Source organism: Pan paniscus, chromosome 16, assembly GCF_029289425.2.
Source record: "Pan paniscus chromosome 16, NHGRI_mPanPan1-v2.0_pri, whole genome shotgun sequence".
Taxonomy (NCBI): domain Eukaryota; kingdom Metazoa; phylum Chordata; class Mammalia; order Primates; family Hominidae; genus Pan; species Pan paniscus.
Genome location: NC_073265.2, coordinates 69,338,908 through 69,355,788, shown reverse-complemented (window position 1 = coordinate 69,355,788; position 16,881 = coordinate 69,338,908). Strand labels below are relative to the sequence as shown.

The 16,881-nt window shown below is 38.6% G+C and overlaps 1 protein-coding gene across 15 annotated transcripts in view; it reads right to left on the bottom strand.

Annotated features, from left to right (window-relative positions):
• ZFAND6 (zinc finger AN1-type containing 6) overlaps nt 1–16,881 on the bottom strand; it is an 85,813-nt gene that overhangs the window by 36,819 nt on the left and 32,113 nt on the right. For 12 of the 15 annotated variants that reach the window (XM_034939264.3, XM_034939265.3, XM_055098928.2 and 9 more), the window contains one exon: nt 3,077–3,239. The exons of the other annotated variants lie outside the window; for them this stretch is intronic. The gene's annotated coding sequence lies outside the window, so the exon portion shown is untranslated. The remainder of the gene's footprint in view (nt 1–3,076; nt 3,240–16,881) is intronic. 15 annotated transcript variants of the gene reach the window in all.

Sequence of the window (16,881 nt, the reverse complement as noted above, 5' to 3'; positions counted from 1 at the left end):
AATGTCATGTTTAATGCAAATACATTACCTAGTGAAACCAACTATCTAGAACAGTGTTGTCCAACACAGTAGTCATCAGTCACATGTAGCTACTGAGGATGTGAAATGGGGCTAATGCATACAGCAGATTGAGACAGGAAGGCAGGGGAGTAAAGATTTTTTCTTTTTTTTTCTTTGAGATGGAGTCTTGCCTTGTCGCCCAGGCTGGAGTGCAATGGTGCAATTTCCACTCAGTGCAACCTCTGCCTCCCGGGTTCAAGCGATTCTCCTGCCTCAGCCTCCCGAGTAGCTTTGATGACAGGTGCCAGCCACCATGCCCGGCTAATTTTTTGTATCTTTAGTAGAGACGGAGGTTTCATTATGTTGGCCGGGCTGGTCTTGAACTCCTGACCTTGTGATCCATCCGCCTTGGCCTCCCAAAGTGCTGGGATTACAGGCGTGAGCCACCACGCCTAGCCGGGAGTAAAGATTTCTATTCTACTCTTCTGGAGATGTTTCTTATGATACCTTAATTGAAAATATCCTACTTTGTAATGTTCAAATTCTTAATCCTAAAGCCTTAGAATCTATTATTTTGAGCATTTATAATATGCTACCTAGTATTCCTCCTCTCAAAGAACAAACAGGTTTAATAATGATAATAATTTGCAAGCACTGATGATTCACTCAAACTCACAATATCCCACCAGGTAGCAAATTATTACTGTATCTATTTTACAGATTACACAACTGAGGCCCAGGAAGGTTTAAGAAATTTGCTCAGTATCACAGAGATGTTAGAAGGGACAGCTAGGATCTGAACTCAGGCAGCCAGACTCTATAGCCTGTGTACATGACCATGTTACATGGCCTTATATAGCCCAAAAACTTCATTTTAATATACTGCATTATACAACAGTAAAACAAGCTCAAATACATTTACAAATCTAAGCAAAACCAAATGACAGAATTGGGTACAGGATCAATGAGAAGCCTACACTATTGTGGTAAGGTAAAGGGTAGAGCAAGGAAGAGGGAATAAAGTAGATGAGTTTTATATATGGTGCTCACATATTCCTACATGTACTTTCTATCCTAGTAAAGTTAATTAGCTTCTAACTTTATCCCCTTGAGAGAAGAGTAATATAGAACAGAACACAGAGAATCATCTCAGAGAGATAAAAAGAAATTTGGGACCAATTTACTATCATACAATTTCCCCCTAAACCCTCTACAGTGATAAAAGCAACTCTCTTCCCTATTGTGTGTTCTCTCCTAATCTCATTTTAAAAATCAAAGTTTCATTAGTATGTTCCAAAGGCTTCTGTCTCACCTTGAATTTTCCTTATTTTTAACACTAATTAAAAAAGAGGAGGGAAGGGTGTTGAAGTACTGTTCACAGAATAGCAGCACCAAATTAAACTTGGCTTTTCAAGGGAAATGCCAAATGGCAGTAAATTAAGAATTAAATTTTGTATTACAGACCCTAAAACTGCATTAAAGTGAGCCTTGTAATCATTAAACAAGATTATAAATATTTCTTCTCCAGAAATACTGAAAGATTAGGAACTAGATAACCTCTGGAGATTTACACAGTGTTATGTATCTACTGACCAATATAGAAAAGAAAATAATGGGGCAAAGTGAAACCTTTGGGTTTTTCACTAGTTTTGAATGCAGCAACATGTGTCCCTCCATTTCTGCCACATATCCTTTGACCACTTTCATTATGAATATCCATATTCGGCCGCGCAAGGTGGCTCACACTGGTCATCTCAGCACTTTGGGAGGCCAAGGCAGGCAGATCACTGGAGGTCAGGAGTTTGAGACCAGACTGGCCAACATGGTGAAACCCCACCTCTTTGTAAAGTACAAAAATTAGTCGGGCATGGTGGCGCATGCCTGTAGTCCCAGCTGCTCAGGAGGCTGAGACAGGAGAATTACTTGAACTTGGTAGGCAGAGGATGCAGTGAGCAGAAATTGTGCCACTGCCTCCAGCCTGGGCGACAGAGTGAGACTCCGTCTCAAAAAAAAAAAAAAAAAAAAAAAAAAAGGATATCCATATTCAGTGTGTATTCTTCACGTTTTCTAAATGTTTTCTTATTCACTGATTCTAAAGATAGTCCATTTTGATTTTCCTTCAGTCAACACATTTGTGTTATGAAAGAGAAAGTAATTTCATTTTAGTGCATACACTGCATAACATTCCTTCTACTCCATGCCTCAGTGAACAGTTAACAAGATTTTATAAGTCTCTGTCTACATGCTCATCATTTTGCTCAATACAATGCTGTATATTTTAATCACTCCATCTGTACAAACAATGCATTCTTCTAAAGAGAGAGAAAAAACATCCAATTAAGAGTCTCACTCCTAAATCCATAAAGAAAAAGTGGGGGGGAGGAGGGTAGGAAAAAAACAGACACCACCCTACCATAGATTCTTAAGGTGTTAACTTTAACACCTTAAAGGAAGGAAAAGGAGAATTTTTTTCTTCCACAGGCATTTCTATTATTCAAAGTACTTTAAAAAATAAAATTGGCAAATTTAAAAAACTTTCAACTGCATTTAGGGAACAAGGGTGCTTGTATTTTGATATACTCTCTGACTAAATGAAGTTATTTTTTAAAATATTAGCTTTTAAAATTATTATAACTTAAATTATTATTTCCAGAAGCAATTTTCTATATTAATATCAAACATCATAATCCCAAGTAATTTTTTTATGGTTGTTTGATCAAAATATTAACTTTAAATGGCTGAAATCAACTGCAAAATAAACAGCAATCTAAAGAATTACAATCTTTTGCTTCACAATAATAAATTAGTAATGCAGATTCCAATGCTTATAATAATTCTGAAAAAAGATGTGTAGTCACTAATAACATTAGCTATAAATGTTATTGCACAAATTATTATATAAATAAAAATCTACCACCCACTCCACCCTCAGTATCCTACCCACCAGAAAAAATACACCCTAAAAATGTCTCATCATGATGACTTAGGTCTATCTTCAAGCATTTTAAATTAAAAAAAAAAAAATTAAGTTACTATGCCCAATTACATAGGGTTACAGGCTTAAGTCTCTACTCACACAGTTGAGGTTGATGAGCAAACAGCTGTCCTGTATCTTGAGACAGACATTAGCTTTCTGCCTTCCCTATTCTCATAAGCAGCTACTTAAAAGTTTTGAATTTTATGCAAGAAAACATTTTAAAGCCTTCTGTGTTTTACTGCAGCAGACTTCAGATTCATTCCTGTAACACATTTAACATGAAACAGAGTTGAGACATATAAAATTTATGTACCACATTTTAAACACCTAAAATTTTAAGGAGTGCTTTCGCTATTATAGCTAGGTTAAAAGGGTGGCTAAAGAAAAAGTGAAAAATAAATACATTCCAATTGGTATTTGACATTATTAACAATATGCATATAACTAATCCATAGATTTTCTATACCTGGCCACAGACTAGGTGAGTAAGGATTACTTTATATAATCATTTTATCCAAAGTAAGCAAAAGTAGGTATTTTTCTGTTTTCCTTAAGTCTAGCTAATTTATTTAGAATAAACAGCTACCAACTAAAGAACACTTTTACCAACAGTCAGTGGAATGCCTTTAGAGTCTCAAGTATACATGTCATAGCACCGGACTAGGGAGAATGAGATTGTTTTGTGACAGCAGGAGGAGCCATGTTGCTGACATTTTCTATGGTCTATAGCACATTTCTTGACAGATTAAAATTTCTACAGTACCATTATTACTACAGGTTAATCAAGTGTTAGAAGCCTTGCCTAGAAAATAAAATCTTGTTCCCATAAAAAAAAAAAAACTATCCTACTAAACTGAACTTTCAAAATACCAAAAATACAGAAAGTCTATAAATTAAGAACTAACTATAATTACAAGATAAAAATCTTTGTTTCTCCATCCCATTAGCAAATATATATTACATAGGCAGTCATAATGACAGTTTGCACTGCAGAAATAAATTAATTAATTAATTTATTTATTTATTTATTTATTTGAGACAGAGTTTCGTTCTTGTTGCCCAGGCTGGAGTGCATGCAATGGTGCGATCTTGGCTCACTGCAACGTCTGCCTCCCGGGTTCAAGAGATTCTCCTGCCTCAGCCATCTGAGTAGCTGGGACTACAGGCACCCAACCATCACGCCTGGCTAATTTTTGTATTTTTTGTAGAGACAGAGTTTCACCACATCGGCAGGGCTGGTCTCAAATTCCTGACCTCAGGTGATCCACCTGCCTTGGCTTCCCAAAGTGCTGGGATTACAGGCATGAGCCACTGCACCAGGCCAAAAGATTTAATTTTTAAAAAAATTTATATTGCTACATAAAAAGTGCCATTTAAAAATCTGACACATGCCGGACGCAGTGGCTCACACCTATAATCCCAGCACTTTGGGAGGCTGAGGCAGGCAGATCACCAGAGGTCAGGAGTTCATGACCAGCCTGGCCAACATGGTGAAACCCCGTTTCTACGAATAACACAAAAATTAGCAGGGCATGGTGGCACATGCCTGTAATCCCAGCTACTAGAGGGGCTGAGGCAGGAGGATCACTTGAACCTGGGAGGTGGAGGTTGCAGTGTGCTGAGATCATGCCACTGCACTCCAGCCTGGGCAACAGAGGGAAACACCGTCTCAAAAAAAAAAAAAATCTAACACATTATATCTAAACTTTAATGTATAACAGTATCAGAAAGCCACAATACAGAGATAGATTCTAGGCTTTGATGTTTCAATGCATTTCCTATTCACCTGCATTTTTTAATACAACTGTAAGTAAACTTCAAGCAAAATATGTACACTTCAATTAAAACATCCTAGAATACTCAGATAACTACTTTTCCCCTATATGTACACTGGGCTAATATGTATATTGGTCTAAATTTCTATAGTAAATTTTAGGAAAAACTTAAAGATGTCATGAACATAGTAAATGTACTGTTTATATTAGCAACATAATTCAAAAACACCATGAGAAATACCCAAACACTCCAATTTCATAGCCTAATTTTAAAACTATTAATTAATGCTGAAATATTTAACATTTGCTATGCTGTAAGAGATGACTTGATGTTTTAGGGTTTATTCAAAGTAACTCAAATGTTTCTCTATAATCGACTTATATTGTACATATGAATATTTTAAAAATAATTCAAAATCTCATAAGAGTTATATGAAAGGTATTCTATCATAATAAGTTAAAATATTTGTCCAAGAGTCTAACTTTGCTTCAGTAGAACTGATTAAAACTCTGATTTCACCGCAGGCTTAAATGAGTCTGCAGTACAAGGGCTAAAACATAAACTATACCAATCTTGGGCAATAAAACAGAAGCATGCTTTCTGCATAAAAATAATTTACATTTTATAGGTGTTTACGATATAACAGACACCACTGAGAGTTTTACATGCACGCTTAATCTTCATTCCATCCTTAAAAGTCAGGTGCTACTATTACCAACTCTTTACAGATGACAAAACAGGTTTGGAGATGTTAGGAACTGGTTCAAGATCACAGAGCTCGTTAAGTGGCAGAGCTAGGACCTGAAGCCAAATCTATTTGTCTCCAAAACCTGGTGCTCTTGAGCATAAAGCTAGATTACAGGCAAACAGTGATCCATTGTACTGATAGATCAAACTGTATCTGGAATTAGTATCCAGATTTGGATACCATATGTTAAGTGTGATACTGATGAATGAATGTTATCAGAAAACCAACAGGATGGTTATAAATTCAGGAAAGTCATCTCTTACAAGAAGTGACTATATGAAATTAAAGCAAGTAACCTATCGAAAAGACAAAAAAGAACACATTTTGAAGGGCAGTTAGAGAGACACAAAAAAAGCAGGCTCATCTCACGTGGTACAGAGTACAGAACTTGAAACAGTGTATAGAAGTCTCAGGAGACATTCTTGCTCAACACAAAGCACTTTATAATGCTAAAGAATCCAACAGCTCAAAGCGGTTCCTACTATAGTACTGAGCTCCTACAATTAAATACCTAAACCCGGTTAAATATCTAAACCCATTAAATATCTGAATTATTACCATCATAGTAATAATTTGATTTAGACAAAGTTACCAAAGAATGTTAAAACTCTTTGTGAATGAAAGTTTGATGAGGACTGGTATATATTGAGTCTAATAGTGTCTTCCCACAAATTATGTATTACAGAAGGAAAAATATTAACTTAAGTAGAGGAACCTGGCAGGTATCACATTAACCTAAAGATCTAAGTAAGTATCACTGATAAGGAAACAAGTGGACATGTGCCTCCTAATGTGATGCACTGAAAAGCACACAAGTATAACATTCCTGCCGAAACCACATTCTTAAATTTTATCATGAGAACACATTGGATACACTCAAATTTAGGGAGATTCTACAAATAAATGGTCTGTCACTCTCTTCAAAAATGTCAGTGTCATTAAAGACAAAGAAAGGCTAAAGAAATGTTCCTGATTAAAGGAGAATAAAGAGATGTGGCAACTAAATGCAATGAATGATTATGGGTTGGATTCTGGACAGGAAAAAAAAAAATCCCTAAAGAATGATTATTGGGCTCACGCCTGTAATCCCAGCACTCTGGGAGGCCGAGGCAGGTGGATTACCTGAGGTCAGGAGCTCGAGACCAGCCTGGCCAACATGGTGAAACCCCATCTCTACTAAAAATACAAAAACGAGCCGGGCGTGATGGCACTCTTGTAATCCTTGCTACTTGGGAGACTGAGGCAGGAGAATCATTTGAACCTGGGAGGCAGAGGTTGCAGTGAGCCATTGCACTCCAGCCTGGGATACAAGAGCAAAACCCCATCTCACACACAAAAGAAAAAAAAAATTAATGGGAAAACTAGTAAAATGTGAATGTGGACTGTGTATTAGATAACTGCATATTTCCTTAATTTAATAACTGTAATGCAGTTATACAAGAGAAGGTCCTTGTTGTTAAAACTATACATTGAAATATCACACTGTGAAGGAACATGATGTAAGCAACTTAATCCCAAAAGATTCAGAAAAAAATAATATGACAGAGAATGAATAACTAAATAGCACAAAATGTTAACAATGGGTTAATCTTACTAAGAGGTCCAGGGACCAGTTTCGTGGAAGACAAATTTTCCGTGTGTGTTTTTGGGGTAGGGGGTAGGGGTGGGCGGGATGATTTCAGGGTGAAACTGTTCCACCTCAGATCATCAGGCCTTAGGTTCTCATAAGCAGTATGTAACCTAGATCCCTCTCATGAGCAGTTCTCAAGAGGGTTCGTGCTCCTATGAGAATCCAGTGTTGCTGATCTGACAGGAGGCGGAGCTCAAGTGGTAATGCCAGCTCCCACGCGCTCACCTGCTGTGCGGCCAGGTTTCTAACAGGCCACAGACTAGTACCAGGCCTAGTTCAGTTGCCAGCCCAGGGACTGGGATAGGAAATACATGTCTATTTTAACCTTCCATAAATTTGAATTATTGCAAAATAAAACCTGGTAAACATTTGAACCTGATGTTCCAAGGATTCTAAATAGCTAAAAGAACCAGATTCCCTATCTTGTTTCCACACACAAACTCCATCCAATCCAACAGCAGTTTAAACTGATTTATGATGACTGAGTAATAAGAAATAGTGCTCCTGTTTAAAATACCAAATGTAAATGCCAAATGACATAAACCTTTCCACTGATGATAAGGTATGACTCACAGATCTAAGTCAGGTGAATGTCTACCTCCTCCCAATCTTGTTATTCTACTGCACCCTTCCCAAAACTACACTGGAATTAAAGAACAGAGACAAGACTTCTCCAGTAAAGCTCTGCTATTCTTCCATTGAGAAGGCAGTAGCAAGTGTGTCTCCTTGCTAAAAACTCCAAATTAAGTTATCTATCTATTTATTTATTTATTTTGAAACAAAGTTTTTCTCTTGTTGCCTAGGCTGGAGTGCAATGGCGCGATCTCGGCTCACCGCAACCTCCGCCTTCTGGGTTTAAGCAATTCTCCTGCCTCAGTCTCCTGAGTAGCTGGGATTATAGGCATGCGCCACCATGCCCGACTAATTTTGTATTTTAGTAGAGACGGAGTTTCACCATGTTGGTCAGGCTGGTCTCGAACTCCTGACCTCAGGTGATCTGCCCGCCTCGGCCTCTCAAAGTGGTGGGATTACAGGCGTAAGCCACCGTGGCCAGCCCAAATTAAGTTATGTTCTGATTATGCCAGGTAGCAAAACAGAACCAAATCAAGAGTGATCAATAACAAATACGGAAAGTATTTTTAAAAACCTCTCACTCTAAACAAAACTCTAATGCCAATTAAAAGCTGGCAAAGTACACTACATATTCACTACAGAGCACCTGGCAAAAATAAGAGTCCACAATGTTAATTACTGAGACTAACATACATATGGTTAATACACAAACATTTCAGTTGCAAAAAAAAAAAAAAAAAAATGAAGAACAGAAAGAGGGAGGGAAAAAGAAAACAGAAGTAGAATATGAATGATTAAAGAAAACATGCAAGAAGAAATAATGATGGCTACAGATCACATTATTTTGAGTTCTTCTCCAATGATTAGACAAGATTTTTCTTCCACACATTTTATCTTCCACTGTCGTCCACCTCACCCACTATAAAATATAAGACTGCAAGAAATGTTAAGAACTGTTAAGAGCACAGCTTTGACTGCATCTTGTGACGATACTTTTTTTTTTTTTTTTAACTTGTTGAGCGGCCCAAAACAGCAGTCTCTCTACCAGGAAATTCGCACAAACAATTCACATTGGAAAGGAGTGGAGTGTCAGAACACATCACCTAATTCACATCACCTAATTCCAACAGTCTTCCAACCCTTCCAACTCTGGGAAGAATGAAATGAATTATTTTAGCTTCCTATACTAATCTAGATATTCCTACATCAGGTATCAGCAACCTATGGCACAATTGTTTTTTTTCTTTGAGACAGAGTCTCGCTCTGTAGCCCAGACTGGAGTGCAATTGCGCGATCTTGGCTCACTGCAACCTCCACCTCCTGGGTTCAAACGATTCTCCTGCCTCAGCCTCCTGAGTAGATGGGATTACAGACGTGCACCACCACGCCTGGCTAATATTTGTATTTTCAGTAGAAACGGGGGTTTCACCATGTTGGTTAGGCTGGTCTTGAACTCCTGACCTCATGATCCACCCACCTCGGCCTCCTAAAGTGCTGGGATTACAGGCGTGAGCCACCGCGCTCAGCCTGCCCAGCCGGCACAGTATTTACTGGTAGTTTAGCTAATTCCAGGCCTTGGGCCCTGTTGCTAAGCTGTGGTCTTCTTTCAGACAGTCTCTAAGCTGTGGCCTTCTTTCAGACAGTCTCTTTATCAGGTTAATCTTTCTAACTCCAGAGCACCAACACTGCCTTGTTTAAAGTAAGCATTTTAATAGGTTCTTGTTGAATGCCAAACTACAAAACAAGCAAAACCATTTTATCTCAATCCCAATCCCTGCCTTCTCTCCCATTTTCTCAGGTACCAGGCTATCAACTCCTCTACCTCTGCCAGATCTCTCTATTAGCCCTCCAATTTTTTTTCCCCACATATCTCAATTTAAACTCCAATTCTCCAAATGCTGCAGGTAAATAATGTTGTAATAAAAGGATCAGAATAACACACACTGTGAATGAAACTTAACCAATTCAAACCTAAAATGTAAGCCAATTTAAACCTAAAATCACTAACTTAGGAAATAAAAGATGTATCGATGGACACGTGTGTGTATACAAACATAATATATTTGGGAGCGTAGGAAGCAAGTTTTCAAGTATCCATCATCTTCCAAATTAACTCTTACACCTACACTTCTAAGAAGATTATAACATATGCATATGAGTCTGCAATTACAGCTCAATTCAAAGGCTTTCATTAAGTCATTAGTCAAATCAGCATGGTCATGCAGCTGAATTTCTAGCAAATCCCTAATATGACATTACAAATCATAAACCTTGATTTGTAGCTTCCTCCACAGATTCCCCTTAACTTAAATTGCATTAAGTCCCAAACCTTGAAAAGAAATTAGGCGGTATGCAAAGAAATGAAAAAAGGCTCCAAACAATAAATCCAAGTATAAGTTAGAAAAATACTAGGGAATGGGGGACAGAAGTGTTGCGACATGGACAAGATTCAACTAACCCATTCAAAATCTAGCATATTCTTGTAAATAAGAGTTTTAAATAAGGAATACCTTCTTAGGGGAGGTTTAAAGGAAAGGTAGTAGCTTTTTGGCAGAGGTGAGTAGGAAATAATAATAAAAGAGAATAATAGCTGGCAATTCAATTCTTTCCCTGAAATAAAAGCCTTCTGGTTTAATATAAATTTTTCTATCTTTTCTACCAACTAAGCAGTGTATTTGTTGTCATTTTTTGAGACAGGGCCACACTCTTGCTCAGACTGCAGCGAAGGGGAATGACCACAGCTCACTGAAGCCTCCAACCTCAGCCTATTGAGTAGCTGGGTACGCTACAGGTGCATACCACCACACTCCACTAATTTAAAAGATTTTCGCCGGGCACAGTGGCTCACGACTGTAATCCCAGCACTTTGGGAGGCTGAGGCGGGAGGATCACGAGGTCAGGAGATCGAGACCATCCTGGCTAACACGGTGAAACCCCGTGTCTAATAAAAAAAATACAAAAAATTGGCTGGGCGTGGTGGCAGGTGCCTGTAGTTCCAGCTACTCGGGAGGCTGAGGCAGGAGAACAGTGTGAACCTGGGAGGCGGAGCTTGCAGTGAGCCAAGATAGCGCCATTACACTCCAGCTTGGGCAACAGAGCGAGACTCCGTCTCAAAAAAAAAAAAAAAAACCAGCAAAGTTTCCACCCCTATGTATTTTTACACATGTCTACACAAAGACTTGTACTGAAATGTTCATAGTAACCTTATTTTAACAGCCAAGAAATGGAAATAATCCAAATTACCCATCTAATGGTAAATGGATAAACAAAGTATGATATATCCATAAAATGAAATACTATTCTGCAATTAAAAGTAATGAACTACTGATAACACAATGTGGGTGAATCTCCAAATTATTATGCTAAGTGAAAGAAAAAAGACTACATAATGACGATTCTATTCACAGGAAAAGTTACAAAAATGCAACTATAAACCGAGTAGGTATGATGGCACAGAGGAAAGATCACCTGAGCTCAAGAGTTGAGTACAGCCTGAGCAACATAGTGAGGCCCCCATCTCTTAAAAAGTAATTAAAACGCAACTATAGCAGAAAGCAGATCCAGGGACCACAGGGTAGGGAGATGGGATTGACTTCAAAAGTACACAAGGAAACTTTCCAGGGTGATGGAAATATTCTACCGTCATGACTGTGGCGGTGTTGGTGGTTAAACAACTACATAAATCATAACTAAAACTGAACACCAAAAATTAGTATATTTCATTGTGTAAACGTACCTTAATAAAGCTGATTTTAAAAGACAAAATAGGACAAAGGAGTGGAAACAGTCATTTTGACTTAAAGTACTATACAGTTAAATTAGTAAAAGTATTAGAAATTTCAGTTACACCAAGAGAAGCCACAAAACTAATGAGTTCAGTTTCACCAAGAATCAGTTTTCCACTAAGTATTTTTTTAAAGATGTCTTAAAATAACTTTCTAGGCCGGGTGCGGTGGCTCATGCCTATAATCCCAGCACTTTGGGAGGCTGAGGCAGGTGGATCACGAGGTCAGGAGTTCGAGACCAGCCTGACCAACGTGGTGAAACCCTTCTCTACTAAAAATACAAAATTAGCTGAGTGTTGTGGCACATGCCTGTAATCCCAGCTACTCGAGAGGTTGAGGCAGGAGAATCGCTTGAACCCAGGAGGCGGAGGTTGCCATGAGCCAAGACCGCGCCACTGCACTGCAGCCTGGGCAACAGAGCGAGACTTGGTCTCAAAAAAAAAAAAAATAATAATCTTTCTAATTCTCCTTATTTATTTATAATTTTTTTTGAGAGGGAGTCTTGCTCTGTCGTCCAGGCTGGAGTACAGTTACACAATCTCGGCTCACTGCAACCTCCACCCCCCAGGTTCATGCGATTCTCATACCTCAGCCTACTGAGTGGCTGGGATTACAGGTACCCGCCACCACGCCTGGTTAATTTTTGTATTTTTTTGTAGAGATGGGTTTTCTCCATGTTGGCCAGGCTGGTCTCAAACTCCCAACCTGAAGTGATTTGCCCGCCAAGGCCTCCCAAAGTGCTGGGATTACAGGTGTGAGCCACCATGCCCGGCCTAATTCTCCTCATTTAGCTGTAAGCAAATTATCTCATTTTTCCATCTTTTACCTCTATATCCACTTTTACATCATTTCAATACCTTGAAAATGATTTGGTACCTTAAATAAGACCAACTTGGACTGCCTTTTTAATACGTTATTATTTTACAATAAATAAAGCTTATAATTCTACTAAACATTTTTTGCTAATCCTAGATTTTAAAGTGTAACTGCCATTAAGTAATTTATTGCATTTCAACAAAATATACTTCTCAAATAAAGGCAGCACAGCTTATTTCTTCAAGCAGGAATCACTTTTTTTTTTTTTTTTTTTTGAGACAGAGTTTCGCTCTTGTTGCCCAGGATGGAGTGCAATGGCGCGATCTCAGCTCACCGCAACCTCCGTCTCCCAGGTTCAAGCAATTCTCCTGCCTCAGCCTCCCAAGTAGCTGGGATTTCAGGCCTGCATCACCACGCCTGGCTAATTTTGTATTTTTAGTAGAGACGGGGTTTCTCCAAGTTGAGGCTGGTCTTGAACTCCTGACCTCAGGTGATCCGCCCGTCTCGGCCTCCCAAAGTGCTGGGATTACAGGCGTGAGCCACCGCGCCCAGCCAGGAATCACTTCTTCATGTTTTCCGATTATCTGAAAGAATATAGAGAAAGCAACCTCCCTCCCCACACCTCAGATACAACCTTCTTGCTCATCTATTACATTTATATTACAAAATAATTCAAGTTCCTAAAGAGTTCCTTTTCTAGACAAAAACTTGTATATTTTAAAAAAAGAAAGTCCTGCCTGGGCATGGTGGCTCACGCTAGTAATCCCAGTACTTTGGGAGGCCGAGGCAGGCGGATCACGAGGTCAGGAGTTCGAAACCAGCCTGATCAGCATGGTGAAACCCCGACTCTACTAAAAATACAAAAAAAAAAAAAAAAAAAAAAAAATTAGCTGGGCATGGTAGCGCACACCTGTAATCCCAGCTACTCGGGAGGCTGAGGCAGGAGAACTGCTTGAACCAAGGAGGCAGAGGTTGCAGTGAGCTGAGATCATGCCACTGCATTCCAGCCTGGGTGAGAGAGCGAGACTCTGTCTCAAAAAAAAAAAAAAAAAAATTGTAGTAGCCAATATTTAAACATAAAGCCTAAATATTAACTCACAGTAAATTGGGTATTTTGAGACCAAAAGACTTCTTCAGAGAGCTTAATATAAAAGTATTTTAATATAATTCATTTAAAACATTTTTGCTTCTTTACCACAAAATTAAAATGCTCAAAATAATAGCTATTTTTTAAGAGTAGCCTTCAAATTTAAACAATTTTTAAAAATTCTATTGGTATTGTAGTGTGTCAATGTTGCCAAGGTAAAATATTCCAGGGTAACACCGTCAATGAACCCATTCACCCACCACTGATTACGTGCACAGCCTTGAGGGATACAAAATGTAAGACACTAATTCAGCCTGAATGATGAGACAATAATTTTTCCCCCCTCTCTTACCATTTAGAACTTTGAATGAATTAAAACGTTACTACCCCTCTAATAAAACATGTTAACAATGAATAACTGATTTGTTTTAAAGCACATTCAGTTTATTATACTGTTTAATGAGAATACGCAGTTGTTTTGTTTTTTGAGACAGAGTCTCACTCTGTCGCCCGGACTAGAGTGCAGTGGCACGATCTTGGCTCACTGCAACCTCCGCCTCCCGGCCTCAAGCAATCCTTTTTTTTTTTTTTTTCTGTAGAGATGGGTTTTTGCCATGTTGCCCAGGCTTGTCTCGAACTCCTGGGATCAAGTGATCCACCCACCTTGATCCCTGAAGTGCTGGGATTACAGGTGTAAGCCACCATGCTGGCCAGTTGATTTTTTTTTTCCCAACCACCAACAAACCAAATTTTTTCTATAAATCTTCTTTGATAATTCATTCCAGTTAACAGTTATTTTGCAGATAAATACTATCCATTGCAAGTGGGACAGACATATGTGGAGAAAACTAAATACAAAAACATCACCTCTACTCAGAAACAAAGCATTTCTTCATTATCAGGGAGCAAATGTTTACATTCAAGAATGTTATCAGCTATTAACATTAACAGTCGAAGTGAGATATTAAATGTATGTATTGGCCAGGTGTGGAGGCTCATGTTTATAATCTCAGCACTTTGGGAGGCTGAGGTGAGAGGATCGCTTGAGGTCAGGAGTTCAAGACCAGCCTGGGCAATACGGCAAGATTCTGCCTCTACAAAAAATTTTAAAATTAGCCAGGCATGGCGTCACGTGCCTGTAGTGCTAGCTACTCAAGAGGCTGAGGCAAGAGGACTGCTTCAGTCCTGGAGTTTGAGGTTACAGTGAGCTATGATTGTGCCTCTGCACTCCAGCTGGGGTGACAAGAGCAAGATCCTGTCTCTTAAAAAAAAGGTTTTTTTAAAATAGTAAATATATTAAAAATTTGTATCTGTTATTAGAGATGAAGAAGAGCAAATCAAGGATACCGATGGCAAACTGGCAATCTTCAGTGTTACTTTTCTCTAAAATAGTTCACTTTTTAGTTTTCATAACATTATAAAAATTAACCATTTTATCTAAATGGAACTCTGCGAAAGCACATGAACAAAAGGTCCTGGTAACCTTTTCTTTCAAAAGAACATTTGATTATTCTGAGAAAACTACCAAAATGATTAGAAGAATGAAATATGGCTTGGAGTTTAATCACATACAAATCATCCATTAGGCATCCAGATTCAGAGCTTTTTGTGGTACTCAGTCTTCTCAATAACACCTCTAGATTTTCACGTACATCCTCCTCCTTCCTTCTCACCCCATTCTGATCACCTAACAGGGTGAGAAACTACACATGCGCACGTGTGCCCGACACACACACACACACACACACACCCCTTAACAACTAAATAGAAAATATAATACTAATGAAATCTTTCTTTGCAAGTATTTCCTTTGGCAACTTCTCTTCCTCCTAGTGGCCAAGTCAAGTAACACCTATGGTGACCATATCTTCTAAATCAAAACCTAGGATGTGTGATTCAACAAGATAGAATATTTTAGTAGAAAAACATAAACCTCTAGTGGGTTGCGGCAAAGAGGCAGTTCAAATTTTTGTGCTACTTCCAAATGTGTGACTCTGTATTTTAAGGATGTCAAAAAGTTATTATTTCTAAAATATTCCAAAAATTTAGAAGGCCAATAAAAAATATTTGAAAACTGGGTTGCCTGAAGATACATGGCTCCTAGAATGGTATCTCAAAATCCCATCACCTGCTATTTGTCTTTTTATATACATTAGCTCAGGTTTCAAAGTTCTAAATAGGAGTTCTGAGCAAATCTCTCCCAAATATGACTCTTTCTCAGACCGTTCTCCAGGGTTGCTTTTGCTATTGCCTACTAGAAATTCACTTAGATGTCTCACTGGCTCTGCCAGTTAAAAAAACAAACAAAAACATGGGATGAGCACGGAGCAGGATTAACTAAGAGCTAGTAGGTAAGTCAGAATTGCAGGACAAATAGTAAGAACAGAATTGAGGGGTCCCATGATAAATGTTTTATCTGCATTGTCTCCTTTCATCTTCACAATATCCCTTAAAGGTAGTAGTAACTATTTAGAATGAGGAAACTGAGGCCTACAGAGATTATGGAACTTGCTCAGGTCAAACAGCTGGTAAGCAGTAAAGCAAGGATTTGAACCCAGAGAGTCTGACTCCAAAGCCCAAGCACCTGAACATGCTAAGACATCAAAAAGAATGAGATGCAGATTCTGACAGAGTTGTGGTCACTGGTCAATTCAAGAGGCATTTCTTGAGTACTTAGGTGCTATCAGTTACTGAGGATACAAAAAAAAAAATGTACATCTGGCTTCAAATTCTTGCTTTACTACTTAATAGCTACGTAAGCTGAAATGAAAAAGTTTCTGAGCAGTATGATTTGAATAAGGAATGGCTGCTACTCAGGAAAACAGACAAATTAACAAGTCACAATATAATATGAAACAACACAAACAGAAACAAGGAAGAGAAGTTATACAGTGATTAGCTTCGTTATAGGGAAAGGACTGTTTTGGTTTATGGTGGGAGACTCACCTTAATATTTTGAATGAGGATGAAGGATATTCCAGACTAAATAAAACATGATACCATGATTCTACATAGTGCACTCAACAGAGTCACAAGTAGACTGATACTCTTAAAATATAAATACCTACAAGGGTGGAGAATTAGGCTGGATTCTAGATGATTAGAAAAATAAAAAGGAAAACATAGTTCAAGCATCCAGACAGCAGTCAAGGTCCAGGGCTCAAGTAGGCTAAAACGGACTGGGTGGAAAGCAGAGCTCAGGCAGTATTACAAGGAAAGCTATTCCATTTCCATAGGCATGGAAGTCTATACAAGTGATCATCAATCAGCCTATGGTAAGCAGCTAGAAGGCAGAGATTACATATTCATTTCAATTCAACATACAGTTGAATGCTAGGTCAAGAGAACACAAAGGCTAGGCTGGGAGCGGTGGCTCACACCTGTAATCCCACCACTTTGGGAGGCTGAGTCAGGCAGATCACTTGAGCCCAGGAGTTCAACATCAGCCTGGCAAACATGGCAAAACCCCATCTCTACTAAGAATACAAA